This window comes from Melozone crissalis, unplaced genomic scaffold (assembly GCF_028551555.1).
Source record: "Melozone crissalis strain CALT ecotype California unplaced genomic scaffold, PUWL_Pcris_2 ptg000013l_1, whole genome shotgun sequence".
NCBI lineage: Eukaryota > Metazoa > Chordata > Aves > Passeriformes > Passerellidae > Melozone > Melozone crissalis.
The window spans coordinates 56,362,495-56,377,228 of record NW_026535791.1 but is presented as its reverse complement, the minus strand read 5'-3'; the positions used below and the strand labels follow the sequence as shown (position 1 = coordinate 56,377,228).

General features: G+C 40.0%; 1 protein-coding gene across 1 annotated transcript in view; it reads left to right on the top strand.

The window, feature by feature from the left end:
- Positions 1-14,734, top strand: part of ARHGAP6 (Rho GTPase activating protein 6) — a 311,150-nt gene that overhangs the window by 81,579 nt on the left and 214,837 nt on the right. The gene's annotated exons all lie outside the window — the stretch shown is intronic.

The following is a 14,734-nucleotide window of genomic DNA, read 5'->3' as shown; positions in this document are numbered from 1 at the left end:
AAAGATCTGCCCGCGAGTGTGGCACAGATGGCAGAGCTGGTGTGGGTCAGTGCTTATTAATGGATTATTTTGTTTCTTGCATGTTATATTTTGAGGTCCAACTCCATTTCACAGATATTTCTTAATTTTAATTCCATTAGATGGCACACTCTTTAATCATTTCCCCTGTCTCTGGTCTCCTCTCCCTTTCATGTAAGAAATTCCTAAAAATCATCAAAATATTATTACTGGGTTCTTCTATGTTAATCATGGTTTTGGTCAAAGACAATAATAAGTAGTCATTTGATTGAACTGAATTCCCTGCCAAAGTTAATAAGAATGATCATACTACATTTTTTATGTAAAATACACAGCTTGAAATTGGGAACTAGCAAGAACATGATGCAAAACCTCTGATTCTCCCAGGGAGATGCTGATGTTGTGTTTTATTATTCTGCCTTCATTTTTCTCCCACATCATGTGACAAACCGTATTTGTTCTGAACTTCAGATACCTTCTAGACTCCAACAGAAATGTAAGGCAGTTGATTTGCTTGGCTTCTCAGGCCCTTTTCAGAAAAAACAAATATTTGGACCCAGGCAATAAGCCTAACACTTTTTTTTAAAACACTTTATTCAGAATTGGATAACAGGGTAATTCTAAGACCTTCTGTAGGGTGAGGGTGATATCAGCTTTTTTTTAAATAACATTTGCTAATATTGTGGCATAGCTACTTATAATTGTAGGAAAGTGTCTCGTGCTTGTTTTCAATTTTGAACAGTTCTCATTGCTGTCCAGAGGCCTGGGAACGTTTTACAGGATTCTGCATTGCATCAGAATAGGTACTGGCATTTTCACAACTGAACTGAACTGCCTGGTAATGAGCTGTAGCAGTGTTGAGGAAGAAGGCAGGCTACAGAGCTTGTCTCATCTCCAGCTTTTGTTTACTTTTTCATTTTTTATTAAATGCCTCTAAAAATAAGCCATTAATTGAATCCAGTCCTTAATTTGAAAGGATTGAGATGGAGCTGGGAGTAGGAAATGTCACGCCTGAATCCCTTAATCACTAAAAATCAAAGCTTTTGCTGGTGTCCCTAGCTGAACCTTTTCTCCTCACTGGGGGCCTGTGTCTTTAAGATAATGCAGTGCGTATGTGTCTTCAGAGTAACTTGCTTGGAACTTAGGAGGAAGATCTTTTGTTTCCAAGGAAGAGGGCAAAGTGTTAAGACAGCCAATACTTGAGAACAAAGTGCCAATTTTAGCATTGTCAAGGCAAACCATTACTGCTGCGATGCCATGGGCTGGAGGCCACCCCTGTGCTGGTGTGTTGGATGCTCTGATTCCAGCTGCATGTGCTGCTTCATTGTACCAACCTGTCCCTCTGAGAACAGCTCATCCCCAGGCTCAAGCTGCACCCTTCTCATCCCAAGGCCTTCTTTCTTCCCTTCTCCTTGTACTTGGAGGGTAGAGGTTTGTCTAGTCTAATTCTGGATGTTGTCAATGTAAATCTCTACATGGGCATTATCCCCCAGGGTGTCTCTGCAGTCAGTCCTGCGGGTAGAGCAGCACCAGCACTTCTTGTACCTGTTAAAGAATGGGATGGGTAGTATCCTGGAAGTGTTGCTCTCCCCTATAACAAGCCTCTTGATGAGCAGCTTGGATTTGCAAGGTTGAATCCTAGCCTGTCAGTCCCTGATGAGGATTTCTTAAAAATGGCAGTTAATCCAGATGAATGGTTATGGTTTTATCTGGATGCATATTCCAGTAATACTTTATGTAAGTAACATGTATTTCACATTTGGTTGCTTCAAGTACTAGAGTTTCAGAAGAGAGTGGAAGTGAAGGAGGCCAAAGGCATGAAATGTGCCAGGAAGATTCCATGATTTCTGCTCAGGATGGGTGACCTAGAAACTGGTCTAAGAAAGCATTTGCTTTTCAGGGACTGTCTTTAGATGCCTTATAGTGAAAGAAACAATCACAATCATGCTTTCTCTTCAAGCAGGTATAATGACTCTTTTTTATTCTTTAATACAGAAATCCTTTGTACTTTCTGTTGTAAAACTGAGTGTGCACTTCCTAAAATGAGACCTGCACAGACGCCTGTAGGCATGACATTTCCATGAATATTACAGATGGAATTACAGATCTGTGAGGGTTTTCTTGTTTTGCTTGTCATTTGCTCAGAGCCCACACTGTGCTGTCACTTGCTAGTGTCTCTGCTTCTGGCCAGAACATGGGTTGTACTGCCAGTGTGCTCTTCCCATGAAGGAATTTATTCTGTAGTCCAAGATTTTTATAAAGGGAAATCCCATCATCCTGTATCCTCTGTTTTTCTCTGGATCTATGTCTCAGGAAGCTTCAGGACTCCTGGCAGGAGAGGAGTTAATGCACTGGAAAGGGATCACTGCAGACAATGTAGGTTTGGGTCTTCCCCCTTTACTTCTTTGTATACAAAAAACATTTCTCCTTGAATTAAAAACTAAGCTGGACCCCTGGCTCTGGGATGATAAAACAAACTCTTCCTGGAGAGTGGCAAAAATAAATAAAGTGTGTCCCTTTCTTTTTGAATATGTACAGGACAGTTGCTTTTCTTCAAGAAAGTATCAACAAAGCCAGTCCATGGTCTGGCCAGGGTTAGTACAAATAATCCATTTCACCTTTGGCAGGGTCAGGTTGTGCTTGGGCCTTTTGATTTCAGCCTGTTGCTTTGAGTCTTTTCTGTGCTGCTCCAGAGACACACTGGTCTTTCTCCAGATGGTTGCTGTATTACAACATTGCTTTTGTGGATTTTTAGGGCTTCCACTCTGAGGACCAGTCTTACAGGCTGGGCCCATCAGAAGCTGGTGCAAAGGCAAGGCAATAACATGTTTTGCCCTCTTCAAGAGGAAGATTAGAGACCCTAAGTCAATCTTGATGTTTGGCAGTGGTGTTTCAGCTCTGTAGAAACAACATTAAATATGCACAGAACGAAGAAAGAATGAATGCTAAGATAACACTGAATCTTTGGGGATGCTCTGGGGAGCTTTCTCTGCTTTGAATTTTCTTAAGAAATGACAGAAGAAGGGATGTCACATCCTGTCCTTGAACTGTTGGGAAGCAAAAAGTTGCCTGGCTTAAGAACAGCTCTCTCATGGTGGTATACTTTAGTTCAGTCACTTACGAGAAGAACTTGTGTGTCATTAAAGAGATATTGATGTTAGTGATGGCAGAATGCTGGCAAGAAAATGACCAAATGTTAAATTAATGGCAGTTGTGCTTAAGCCTCATTGGATCCATTAAAGAAGCCTCTTTTAGATTGCTAGTGAGTACTTTTACTCATTAGTATGGAAGTAGACCTCCTGTATGTATGTGTGGGTGTTTTTGTTAAACTGAAACTCTGAAAGGATGTGGGAGAGACACACTTGGAAATTTTCCAGATTTAGACTCATCCTCTTCTTTTCACAGAGATTATTCATGAGACTTAAAAGCACACATTTATCATATAATCACAGCAGAAAATAATTGAAGACATGTTGCTATCACCCCTTTTCTTTACCATGTTATCTCGCAGAACTTCATCTGAAGAACCTCTGGGTTTAATTTTAACACTAGAGTTCTAATGAAAAAAGAAGTTACTGCTAAAACTGTACTCTTTGTAGCAGCTTTCTGATTATTCCTCATGTTTGCAGGTGAGCTACTGTGACAATCCCTGAGTTTCTGAATCAGATGAAAATATTTTCTTGTACAGAATTTATTGCATTTTAAAATCGGGCAGCTTCCTCCAAAATGGGCTGCCTTCAAGAAGAGAGGGTGAGGAAGCTTAAATGTAAACACTCATTTGGTCATGGAAAATATAAAAGCATTTAAGTTCATATGGGAGAATTATCCACAAAATGATCCCATTTTGTGAAGAACTAGAAGAACTCATCTGTTAAGTTCAAGCTTGGTTTCATACTGGAAACATTGTGTATGAAACATTGTGTAAGTAGCAGATGGTTTTTTACTGATCATTTATAATAGTTTCTATAGTATCTATGATTCCATGGGGAATTGCGAGCCAAATATCAAAGGATAAATTGCTTACCAGTTTATTTTCCCAATAAATAATTTCTAAATGTGGGATGTGTAGCAAGCATCCTTAGCTCTTGCTGTTGGTTCTGGTTTCTCACTGGTGTGAAGGTCCTGGTGTTCTGCTTTGTTGACTGACTGTGCCTGTAAGGTTCAGCATGCCAGTGGGTTGTCGTGTTGGAAAACCCTTCTTCAGGGAGCTGGCAGGGCACTCATCGCTGCAAAAATTAGGTGCTGTGCTTTGAGGGAACATGGTGTGTCTGCCAGCATCTCATCCTCCCTTTGGCCTAACCACAGGCTGGCTTTTGTGGGTTATTTTCAGAGTATAGGTGGGGTTTGCACATGAATAGGGAAGAGTTGAAAGGAATTTTCTCCTCCAACTTTATGGACCAGGTTGCTCCTGGATAAAACAGCATCAGTGGTGTTTACTGTGTTTCTTCCATTCAGGAAGGAAGGGGGTTATGTTTGGTGGAAGGCATCTGGTCTGCAGCCTAGCATGAACCCTCAAAGTCTTCTTTTGTGCCTTTTGCTGGATGTGAGAAGTACTCTTTCAGATCAGCAAAAGACTTTGTAAGTTATTTTAACTGTGCCCCAGTGTAGCTGTAGGAGAATTACCGTCCTGAGAAGGTGTGGCCCTGTATCTTCCACTTAGTGGAGGCAGTTGGGAACATAAAATATCTGTAATCCACAAGCTTGTATTTGTTCACGCCTCAGTTTCTGGTGTTGATCAGTGAAGCATTTCACTTGCTTGGTCTGGACTGCCTAAAAGTAATTTTGGTTATTCACAGCTTTGAAGGGCAACTACACAGTAAAACATGAATGCAGTAAAGCATGAGTATGTGTGTAGAGATAGTAAAAATTAGATATTTTAGAAGAAAACTTAAAATGATGCAGGCCAAAAGATGCAGTAAGGGAGTGTTCTGTACATATCCTGCAGATAACATCTAGCAGTACTGACTTAATTTAGAAAAGTTAGCAAAGAGAAGAATCTTGCTTTGAAAGATCTGCAAAATCCATGTTTATAAAATGATAAGAAGAACTGGCCTCTGAGTAGGAAATGAGCATTTTCTTGAAACAGATACTGTTTAAGATAAAATCTTCACAAAAGGATCATTTAATATTGAAGAGTCACAGTTCCCTGGGATATTCTTCCATGCTTTAATATCTCTGTCACAAAATGACAAGATGAAGATGTTAATAGAAAGGCAAGACAAAATTCCTTTATTTCTTTATATCACTGGTGGATAATTTCTAAAAGTAGTGTTGCAGGATAGTGAAATGCTATCACAGTTCAACAAAAAATCCTGAGAAAATAAAGATGATTCTTAACAAAATCAGTTGCAAACTCATCCCCTGTAGTGCCTGAATTCTTCAAAATGTATTTTACTTTCATATAAAATTATCCTGAAATGTGTATTATTGAAAAAATCTCCTGCTGCTGAGGGGCAGCTGTCATCATCCTCTGGGTCACTCCTTTGCAAATCCATAATCCCTGGCCTCTGTTTTTTTAAATATAATTTTTCTTAGTGTTTAATGTGACTTTCTGTTTGTTTTCTGTCACACAAGCCCTTGGTTCCTAGGGAAGCTGTTGGGAGAGTCCTTTAGAGTGCATTTGATGCAATTTGCTTTTGATAGAGTTGTCTTTCAAAGCTTTTCCTGTGCTGGCCTCCCTTTGGATGGAGCACAGAACCTGATTTGCATCTGGCAGGGACTCATCCTTTGGAGAGGTCACTCTGAGCAGCCCAGGAGAGCAAGCAGATGGTCCCAGAGCACACTCTGGGAATTTGTGGACAGGGTCAGGTTCTGTTCCCTGGCTGTGGGCTGGTGTAGGTGCTGGGAGAAGGTGATGGGAGTTTTTCCTGCTGGCTGGTGATGAAGGGGTTGATAAAGGAAAGGTCACAGAAACTGCTTCAGCCTTTGCTTCAGATTCTACTTCTTGAATTTTTACTTAGAAAATGAGGATGACATTAGCTAGAAAGGTTAGAGCAGTCAGATGTCTTGAAATAAATGTTTCTTCTTTGTATTTTCTTACAGAGGTAGGGTTTTTTTGGGGAAAAAAAAGACATTATGAGAACAAAAGAACTGATTTTAATACCGCTTTCTTCTTTACTTTTGGCATTAGTGGTGGGCTGCTGTCTCATTTTGACTGTTTGATCAGGGTGAGAGACAAAAACATTTGGAAGGAAAAATGTCAGTGTATTATCTGAAAGGTAGGACAGAAAAGCCAGTAAGTGGCTCTGCAAAGAGGACTCAGGCTTGCATGGCTTCATGGAGATGAGCCCAGGCAAACTCTTCCCTCCCTCAGTCCCTGTGCCAGAAAGTCAGCACTACCAGGCTGCTGGCACTGATCTTCACAACAGGTGTGGAGGTTGGAAAAAGTGGTTTTTAACTATTCCTAGATGTAAAAGGCTCTCACCAAATAACCAATGAAGCTGTTAATACTCTTTTATGTCTGGTTTGGCGAATAGTGTTAATATTACAGAAGAACTGGAGGTGGTATTTCAAACTGAGGAGAAATGCTTGCAGAGCAGCCTACTCAGCCCAGTCAAACAAAGAACTTTTTGAGGTAGTCAGAAGAAAGTAGTGCATTTTCCATAAAGATTAGAAAAAAGAACAGAAGCCTCAAGAAAGAAATGTCTAAAAGTCAGAAACAGAGACCTGTAGTAAAAAACCACGAATCCTGCTTGGTTACCATAAAAGAGATGTGCCAATAGTAAAGTTCTTTTTTAGAAAATAAGGGATTGCATTTGCTCTGCAGAGATAGCAGAGCAGAGAACCAAAATGATTAAATGAAAAATACGCTCCAGCTGTCAGTAATGTCATTGAAAGAAAGAGAGCTACTGGAAGCAGAGGTTGGGAGTGGAAAATAACACAACCAAGTGGACTCAAATGAGTGAATCAGGGAGTGTTTCTCTGATTATTGCCAGAATCTTAAAGTGAATTAAATAGTAGATCTGACAAGGATTTTTAAATGACTATTGATTCTGTTAAATTGGAGACTGTCCTAAAGAAACACACAGCCAGAAACATAGTACTCAATTTTAAGAACAGGTAGAAAAATGTGATCTAGGCAATATGAATTTGTTAACTGAATGGGATTAAAACTTGTTTTATTTTTAGCTGGGTGTGAAATACAAGTTGAGTACAAAATTCTGTGTTTGTTTATGAACTATCAAGGGCACATCCCTATGTTACGGAATGAGTTGTTCGCTTGGCAAGAGGTCTGCAGAGGAAGATGTGGTGGTCATTGTTGCCTTGCATTTAATCTGTGGTTCAGAGTGGCATGTGTTGGAAGCAAAACCATCCAGTAGGCATAAACAGGACTGCTGTATACAAAGGCTGTATGCAAAGACATCTGCCTGCTCTACTTAGCTCTGCTGAAGCTTGACTGAAAAAGTACCATGTCCACTTTCAGGCATCCTTCATCAAGAACTGCGTGGGCCATCTTGAGGTGGTTCTGATCTACCAAAACTTTACAGAATTTTATGTATTAAAAAAGTTTGAAAGCAGTGGGTTTTATTAATTTAAAGAAAAGATGAGAGATAAACACTCCAAGTTTCTTGCATATAATCACAGGCAAAAAGGCAATATAATTCTCTGCATCCACAGGAAATAAGACTCTCCAAAACAGAATGAAATGGAGACGTGTCAACATCAGTATTTCTCTGATGATCAGGATAGTTCAGAATTGAAATAGGTTGTCTAACTTGTTCTGACCTTCTAGGTACAGTGATTTCATGGCTTTGATAGGTAGCTGTGTCTTGGAATACCTCAGCTGCAGCTGGTTGGGGCTGTCAGGGTTCTCCAGGTGTCTTCAGTGACTTAATGTTTGTATACAGCTGAGCACAAGGGTTTACACAGTGGTAAGAAGCAAGTAGAGAAGGTCACAATGTGTTGTTTTAGAAAGAGGAAGTGTGTGTAGATCACACTTCCTAGAGTTTGTTGGTGAATTCCACTGTAAAATGAGATAGATCTGCTGTATTTTTTAAATCACCCAAAAATGCATGACAGAATGTCCCATTAAGTGTCAAGTGAAGGAATCAAAGACTCTATCAAGTCCTCTGTTGACAAGCTGGTTTACAAAGAGGATATAGCCATTAATAGCATGCACATGCTCTGCATAGCCTACATATCCAGACACCTGAGAGATCTGTAGGATTATTTGCAAATCCCTCATATGAGGAAAAAGACTGCTCATTTTAAACCCAGCCTTTCTTGGATATGGCAAGATGTTTCTCAGGCACAGCAGTGCAGCTGCAGCTTCCTGTGAGTTAGTCTGTCAGTCTAGCTGTTGTAGCAGGACTGTTTTTCTACTTGCTAACTTGTACATAATGTGGCATATGGAGCTGAAAATTGCTTATTCTGTATACTCATTAAAATAGAGAGCAACATCTTTTCAAGGTTGGTGGGCAACATCACTTGCCTCAGCATGACCAGAAATGCAGTTCTGGCACCCACGGTATGTGCCAAAAAATACTGCCTCTATCTCCTGAGAGCTCAGCCCCACAGTGGGCTCTGGCCCAAGATTTTGGGAGTGTGAAACAAGGAGGAAAATGCCTTTTCTGCCTTTACTATAAAGGTATGGCCAAGTTCTGAAGGTGACATTGCCTCTTTGATGTGGTTCATATGGTAAAGGAGCAGGAAAATGTGCGTGTTGGCCAAACCCCAACCAATGCCCAAATGCATGAGTAGAGATTACATTACAGAAAGTACCTTCATAAGGTGCTGATCCAAAACTCATTTGAGTGGAAGAGGTTATTCTCTTGATGATAGATTTGGCTCATGTGGTTGATATTTTTATTTTCCCACTAGAGCTTTTCTTCCAAATTTGTGAAATAAACTTTTTTTTTTTTAAATGGACTGCAAAACATGTATGTGTGTATGACACCTGGTATTAGATTTTCTTTCTTTTTTTTTTTTCTTTCTCTCCCTATTGCCTCTTTTTTCATAATTTGGATCAACTGAGAAAATTGGGTTAGGCTAACACTGGACAAATAGTTAAAATACCAGAACTGAGATGATGTTCAAAACAGTAAGTGGATAAACAGGATTTGTCAATAATAGAGTAATTCTGGTTACTTTTGAGTAACAATGACATTATAAAAATAACTTCATCCTGGTGACGTAAATGAAACCTGTAACTTGCTTTATCAAAAGGAACAATTATTATAGAAAGACTTCATTCCACCTATTCTAGCCTCCTGTTAGAGAACAAAGACCACAATTTCCAGAAGCTGGTCCAGAGATGAATAGAAACAAAAATCATGATGTCTCAGGAAGCAACAAAATTAGATTAAATGTGGATTCTAAATGTAAGTGAAAGAAGGAAAAATAATTCCATCCTTGTTTCTGTGGGGAGGTTTTAAATACAAACCTTTCAGGGAAAGACAAATTTGGCTTTTTAATCAAGTTCTTACCCAAAATGTACATGCACATAGAGAGAATACCAGAGCAAAGGAAGTAGTGGGTAGAGCATATCACAAAGAGGTTTCTCTTTTTCTAAATTACATTTACATTAATTCAGCAGTGTAGAAACGCACTGCACATTGTGCCTTGAGCTTCCCTTTGCACATGCCTGGGGACGGGCGTGGGCAGCCCTGTCCATTGTGCATGCAGGGGTGGGGGACAGGAATGCACAGCTCCCCTTCCCTGTGTGGGAGCCAGCTTGGGCATGCTCAGGCCTCTCAGTTTGGACTATAAATCCTTTCAAGTGGATTTTTCTGGAATAAATATAAAAGAAGAAAGATGGTGTGCAATGTAAATGGCCCTCACCCTGGGAAGGTTTTATTCCCATTATTGAAGAGGGCACTACTGGAGATATGAAGTCTTTGGATTTTTTATTTCAGAGGAATTGAGGTTGATATAGGAAGGTTTTAGGTTTTGGTTTTTTTTTCCTAGAAGGGTTGGTCAGGACAGATTCCTCTGTGTTCCTCCTCCCAGCTGTGAAGATGCTCAAGCCTGGGATAAGGCTTGGAACAAAACAGTGAGATGAGAACAGAATTCCATAGTGAGGGAGCTGCCAAAAATGCTGGGTTCACTCTCCTGTCATAATTGTGTGCAAGTCCTTCAAGGATGAAAGCCTGATGTGCATTAGGTGTGTGCACATCAAGACAGTCTATTTGAGAGGTCAACAGCCGTGGGGAAAAGCAGTAGAGAAAGAGGATAACCAAACAAACAGAACTCAGGGATCATGGTCTAAGACTTACAGTCAAATCAGATTAAAATTAAATCCTTAACAACATCAGAAAATCTTTTTAGGCTGTTACCCTGTAATCTAATCCTCTATCTGTTTATATTTATTTATATGGATTTTTGAATAACAACTGGATTGATCTTTTTACTACTGACGTCCTGCTTTTTAATTTTGCAAAAGGGAGGGGAAAAGAGAGCTTGTGAATAAGTTTTCCTATTCCTCATGTATTTCCTGCTGGTGCTGCATGGCTGTCTAAACAACGACCCCAAATATTTCCCAACCCAGCATTTGTGTGGGCGCACCTTCATGTCAACTAACACCTAACTAGGATTTTAAGCTTCTTTCCTCCTTCCCTACACTTTGGTTTTCCCAGAAGGAAAACAGGCAGAATGGTCATGGCACACGGTGATGGGATTTATGGGATGCTCCGTAGAGCCCAGGTAACTTGTTCATGTGCAGCACACAGTAACATCCACTCTCTTGCCTTTTTCTGACACCCTCAGCACACTTCATTGGGACTGCTTCACTGCTTGGACACTGATATATGCTAAAGCTCAAATGCTGTTTCAGACCTAGAAGTTGGGAGTTATTTCATATCCAAATTTTCTTCTTGTATTTTTCTGTTTCACATATAATGACAATGCTTTTATTAATCCATCCCTTTGGATTTATTCTTTGTAGAGATGATTCAGCATTGGCAAGCACAGTGGAATGAATTAAATTAAGCTGAAATGTCTTATTTTTTACAGCAATACTCATTCCAAAACTATCAGACACGACTATTTGGCTAAGAAGGGGTAGTTTTGCACATCAGCAGACTAGCTTAGGTGGTTGTCTCAGGTTGTCTTAGGTGGTTTAATTCTATAAACTCAGAGCAATAAGGTGTGAGAGACATTTACTTAATTGTGGCAACTTCATGTGGTCGTCAAGCACATCACCCGGTAGTGCTTTGCTTGCATTACTCTAGGTAGTAGTGCCACCCTGTGGAGAAGAGGAATATGGTCTGCTCCTGAACAAAGAAAAAAATGCAAATAGGGATCTCTTACTAATAAAGATGCAAACCCACTAATTTTAAAAAGAAAATAAGAGTTTTGTTAATTTTCTATATTAAATAATTATCTTACTATTGTCTTACTGTGGTATCTTAATTTTTTTCCTGCTAATTTTGTTTTCTTCTCGAGGTAATTGGTATTTTTAAATTTTGCTGAAATGAAGTTTATAGATTATATTAAATTCCATTATTCCAAGCCTCTGTTTTTCATTGAAGATGATGAATGTTACCTTATTTTGAATTTTTTTAATAGACTTCATAATTCCTTGTAAACAATATATAAATAATAATAGTATATAAATAATATACAAATAATTCTATATAAAAGAGAAAATTAAACATGTAAAAAAGTAATAATTTAATTTTGCTGTCCATAATACATTTCTCCAATTCCTCTCTCTGTTGTCATCATATTGCAAGGTTTTGTATTGTGGTCTGTTTAGTGCAAGAGTTTCACATTGCTAGTTTCATACCTTCTTGAGAGTCCTCATAGGCAGCTCCTCTAGGCACTGACTCATCCTTCTTCTCACAGCAGCCAACTGACTCCAGCTCCCCTCAGCCAACCAGTCCACTCTTTTATACCACTCTTCTTATTATCAGCTACAGCTGTGGCCTGTTAACATCAGGCCTGCTCCTAATCTTTAATAATTAACCCAGCTGCAACTCTTTAGGAGGTAAGATTACTTTCTATGCCACCTTTTTTTACTTATATTCTATCCCCCTACATCTATCCATGACTTCAAATCTGGTTTTCTGGCAGAAAACTGAAAAAATGCATGAGATTTTTTTTCTTGAGATTCATAAATACTGTTTTTGATATCTTATCTCAAGGAATGAATATGTTCTCAAATGACTGGTACGCTATAATTAGGTACTTGTAGTCAAGTTTGTTCTTTTAGGTGTCACATAACATGCTATCAGTCCTGAAATTCTCAGGAAAATTAAGGGTTAAAGACATTCACAAAGGAGGGAGCTTGGCAAGGTGCAGTTGGCAGAAGTGTGAAGCTCTCTGCATGCTGCCTGAAGCTTCCCTTTCCCCAGCTGTGAGTGGCATCCCATGGTTTTCCATGGAATGCTGCTGGGGTCCTGCAGTGTCACTGGGATTGCTCCTGCTGCTTGCTGAGGGCAGCAGAGGCATCAGGGAGGGACCACAGGTGTGATGAAGGTGGCTCTCATGTTCAATAACTTTGGTTCCTCCTCCACCACTGCCTTCACCTGAAAGGGTGGGATTTTAGTTGAACAGTGCCTGTCTGGTTTGCTGCTGGATCCCTGGAGCTGTGAGCCCTGCTTGAACCTATCACCAAAGGGGTATGGGGGACAGACAAAGGTGATGCAGACACTCCATCATCAGAAGGCATGAAAAGGCACTGTTTTATTAGAAACCCACAGTTCTTAAAGAAACAATGCTGGACCTAAGAAGACCTGTTAGAAATCCACAGTTCTTATAGAAACAATGCTGGACCTAAGAAGACCTGTTAGAAATCCACAGTTCTTATAGAAATAATGGTGACCTAAGACCTGCTTGGCCTTTAGGAATCTTCTCTCACCTATTGGTCAAGAAGGGACAACTCTTTCTTGTAAACATCTTTGACAAACAGAGATTGCCTGCCAGGTACAGAGATTGAGATAATAATTGTTTTAATTCTTTCTCTGAGCTTTCTCACAGCTTCCCAGAAAAATCTGGGAGATCTGTGTCTCTCTCTGATCAGAGATATGTGATTACCACATGAACCCAAGTGGAACAGCCCACCCTGACATCGATACTGTCCCATCCCAGAGCGCTGCCTGTGTCCTCTGTCTGGTCTAAGACTCTGTTCATGTCTGCTCATGAGCTGCTGCAAAACAAATTAATTTTTCAAGTAATTGATTGCTTGGCAGGTGAAAAGAGATAAAATTATTTTCACTCAGTGTTTCTTGGCAATCTGACTGTTTCTGTTGTGTTGCGAGGGAGACGCATCCATCGTGGCTCACAGCCGCTCTGTTAGTCATATGCTGGCCTGGGTCAATGCTGCCCAGATTTTGGAAAAATGAATCCTCTCAGGGAAAATGCAGCCTTTGCCAGCCCAGTGAATTGATGCTGAGGGGCCTCTCAACTCTGTGTATACCTGGCTTGTCTGAAGCTGTAGTTGCAGGCTCATGAAATATCACCCCATAGTGCATGAACGTTTTGACAGCTCCACTGCATCAGGTGGGATTTTTCCAGTACTGTTTTTCATGTCCTGGGTTTGCTGTTTTCAGCCCCACTGGAACTCTGGGTTCCTCCTGGTGTGTGCAATGGGGACTGCAGGGCTGGGATAGGGAGTGGCTGCCCTGTCAGCAGGAGCCAGGCATGGTCATATCCAAAAGAAAGCAGGTGTGGACTTCAGAGAAACCTCTCTTGCTTTGTTACTAATGTTTCAGTTAGCAAAACAGTTCCTGAGAAAATTCTTTTCCAGTCTTCACCTCAAAAAAAAATTCAGCTATTTTTTATTAGCTCCTTTAATTTTGTTGCTTATTTTTTTCATATTGCCCATGACCTCAGAGTCATGCCATAGCCATCAGATTTGCTTTTAAAGCACCTTCTGTAAAAGTTGTGGGTGTATGTGAGATTTTTTTGAAAGAAAAAAGCTGCAATTTGCCATGTGATATTTCTTTATATGTATGGGAATAAGGAGACAAGTGGTGATTGGGAGTTAGAACATTACACTGCTTTACTTTAAAGGTTGTCGGTGACTGTTCTTTGTGATGGAATAATGACTAATTTTTCAAAAATTATTTATTAAAAAGAACTCTGCTGAGTGATTTTCCTTACTTCCTGGGGGCTTGTACGTGGTGTTTTGCAGTGAATGGAACAGCAGGCCATGATTACAGCATGTACCAGTGGAGATGTGTTCATTTCAGCTGACCAAAAAGCCAAGGCCTGTGCGTCAGGACGCGTGTCTTTTACAGCCTGTTTGCTGCAAATGTAGGGATCAGAGTTTGAAAATGTTTTGCTTAATCATTATTCAAGCTGTAGTTTTCAAGAAGGCTGATGATACAGATATAAACCTCACTGGACCGAGATTAGAGGAGTGTGTGTATGCAGCTTTGTAAAGTAGAAGGAAACGTCATTCATTTTTGTTTATGTACAGACATACACAAGTTCCTGCATCTTTAGCTGTGGCAGATACTGCGGGTGCTGCACGGGACATCTGTGATGCAAAGAGTGTTCAGTGATTCACTGATACACAACATGAGGATGCCTCCTCTGGTGACTCACTTTTTCCCTCACGCTTTCTTTTCCCATTAAGCAGAAACAAAGCTTAACAACTTTTACCAGAATTTAAGGAAAGGTTCACACAGGCTTTAATAATTTGAGAGTTAGATGTATTTGAATACAAATTAAGTTTTCCTTGAGAATCCCTTAAGGGAAAAAAGAATCCCTTATTTCTTTAGATAAGGACAAATGAGCTAGACAAAACGCTTGAGAAATGCTACAAGTATTA